Source organism: Acyrthosiphon pisum, unplaced genomic scaffold, assembly GCF_005508785.2.
Source record: "Acyrthosiphon pisum isolate AL4f unplaced genomic scaffold, pea_aphid_22Mar2018_4r6ur Scaffold_20837;HRSCAF=22278, whole genome shotgun sequence".
Taxonomy (NCBI): domain Eukaryota; kingdom Metazoa; phylum Arthropoda; class Insecta; order Hemiptera; family Aphididae; genus Acyrthosiphon; species Acyrthosiphon pisum.
Genome location: NW_021770238.1, coordinates 20,304 through 23,503, shown reverse-complemented (window position 1 = coordinate 23,503; position 3,200 = coordinate 20,304).

Here is a 3,200-nt window from a genome sequence, read left to right as displayed (position 1 = left end):
TCCAACTAAAACTGTAGCACAATACGAAACATAAGTAAAAAACGTTTCCTTTTTCGTTAACGAAATAGATATTTATTTTTATTTACATTGTTCAATAATGCTGAAAATGTAATTCTCGTATACAATTTGATCATTGATTCAATAAGTTTTCATTTAGGACCAGTATTGTTGCTGTACGAGTAGAAATATGAAAGTATAGCATGGTATTGACTCGATGGAAATTCTCATAAACACGTATGGATGATATTATGGACATTTTTATCAGTAAAATTATGTAGTGGTGAACGGTTTTAGCAAATAGTGCAATTTTCATATATTACTATTCAAATAGCTTGTAAAAATTTTTTTTTAGCATTTTATTAGATATTAAACTGTAAATCTATATATAGATAAATAATTTAAAAGTATTATAATATTTTATAATATTAATGTTCATTAGTCAGGAAAACTTAATGTTTGTCTATATTTTTAATTTGGAATAATTATCACAAGTCATATTTACAATCATAGGCTAAATATTAATGTATAATACTATCCACAATTAACTATACCTATATAAAAATACTCCACATAAACTATATAGTGAAATAGGAGATACCTACCCGTGTATAGCTACTTGAATATTATATGATTATGGGGTATGCATTCCAACGTCCTACTCCCAATTTTTCATCATCATAATATTTATTGTATTGAGTAAATTCCAGTCTCTGCTAATTCTGGCCGTGTGTGGACAATGGGTGAATTACATCTCAATGTTGGTTTGGTTAGGTGGCTCATTTGGGAATATGTATCTACAGGGCTACAGCTACAAATTACAATCATACGTGACTACAGCTACTTCGGTTATTAATATATTAATACGTTTTCGTAAAATATTATTTATTATTTATTAAGACTACAGCGATTTTTTGTGTGGTACTTGTTTTTAGTTATTATTCCATGTCTGATCAAATACCAAAAATAATAAAATAACATAGTTGATATTTATTGTATAATAATTTATAATATTGACAATGGCTTGTAGTTGTAAACTTAAATTACTAATAACATCACGTCGGTAAGCAAAAAATGCATATTTTATTCATAGGTTATATATTGACGTGTCATTATTTATTTAAAAAAAAGTCATTAGTTAATAAGTCCTATTACAAACTTTTAAATACAATCACAAAATTTAATTATAATATCTTTATGATCAATAATTTGTTTTTAAATAAAGTTTATATTTGTAGTATCAGCAACAAAAAAAAAAAAAAACGAAAACATTATTATGTACATTTTGTCGGTATATACATATGTTTGTTAGTAATTATTGTAATAATATGTTGACATAACCCCACTATTCCTAGCATACGTTCAATTTACTTCCAACTGCATGCAACATGATTTACACATTGTTGAGTATAGCCATTAACGATTATTGAGTTAGGACAATTGAGAAATTACCGCAGCTATGATTGTGTTTCGTGTTTACCTATTATGCGAAATTGTGAAACGTCACTAACGTAATTATTCTCTTCATATTATTTCCTTGGCTCATCGGTTCTTTAGACTTTTAGGGCCGTTATTACAATGTCCTGCTAAGGTGTGCGGTAACGTAGCGGACACATTTAGCGGCTACTTTTTAATATTCCATTATTACAATGTACCGTTACGTAAAATGTTACCGCTAACTACGAGATAGCGGTCACTTTATAAGCGGCAAGCTTTACTGCCCGTTAAAGTAGCTAGCGGGAAGAATCCATAGAGTATACGCATTGGATATTTATATTTTTACAGGTACTTTACGAATTTGTTGTGCTGTTTTTTTTTATCAGTTAGATCTATTCTGCAACTCATTTTCTGCTGTATTTTCTACAACTGTGCTGTGACGCTGTGTTCTTTTTATTTTTTTGACAATAAAATATTTAACTTAAAATGAATAATTTAAATAATTTGATTCGATTTATTGATGATGTTAATAATGTTGGCCGTAGAAGATCACAGCAATATAAAGATAGGCCAAACTACTATAATATTTTAGGAGATGATGAATTCATATACAGATTTCGTCTTTCCAAAAACTGTGTAGATTACCCATTAACTTTACTCGGGGGAAAACTGGAAACAGCTACTGACAGGTAAATATTTTAATGAAAAATATGGATAATAAAATAATAGTATTAATAAATAATTATTGTGCTGAAATATTGTTTGATCTTAGAGTATATCTACCTACCCAATATCCTGGTTACCTATTGCACTATCAATTAATTCCCAGGTTTCAGCCTTTTTTTTCCATATATCTGAATCTGTCTCCTTATTTTCTATTACTGAACCATATTTTGAAACAAGTTCCACCAATAACTTTTCTTCCGACAATGTGAAATTCGCTTGCCTTTCTCTTTTTTCTTTATTCATTTTTAATTAATTTTTTGAAGGAAAAAAATTCAAAATTTCAAGGTAAAATAATAGTAATTGGCAATTGCGTCTTGCACTTGTACAGAACGGAAAACCAAAAAATAATATCAATAGTTATAGTTATAGATAATTATTATCAATATCACAAAACATTTCATTAATCATTATCGGTTATCGCATAACAATTAACAGCTGCTTCATTATGAGCCAATGAAAATATTCGTTACGTTTAGAATTATTAAACTGATGGTTAGTACTAGCGGTACCATTGTAATAATGGTTTGTTTTAAACTCGCCACTAAAGTCCCTGCTACGCTTAACTGCACGCTAGCCTAACTGACAGATAAATATAATTTAGCGGGACATTGTAATAACGGCCCTTAGAGTATTAACTATTATTATTATTATCATCATCATCATCATCATCAACCAAGAGTATGCTTTTTTTCGGATATTTTTTACCGTGGGTATTTTGTTCCGTTTTCCGGTTATCGTTTAAATTCAAAACAAAATATTATACCTATTTTACAACAATAACATCAGTATACGTTGACGTAGCCTACCTGCGTATTGAGTCCAATGTATATAATTGGATTCCAGCATATGCTCGACTTGGCGCACAAAGCCGGTATTATGCTGACGACCGGACTGATATGAACGCCGCCAAATGCAATCATGAGAGCTAGCACCGAGTACGGCATCCACGCTGTTAAAAACGCCAATATCATCACGGCCACCATAATGGCTACCCTGCATTCTGCTTTGGTCGCTTGTCCGATGATTTTTCAGCGGCTCTC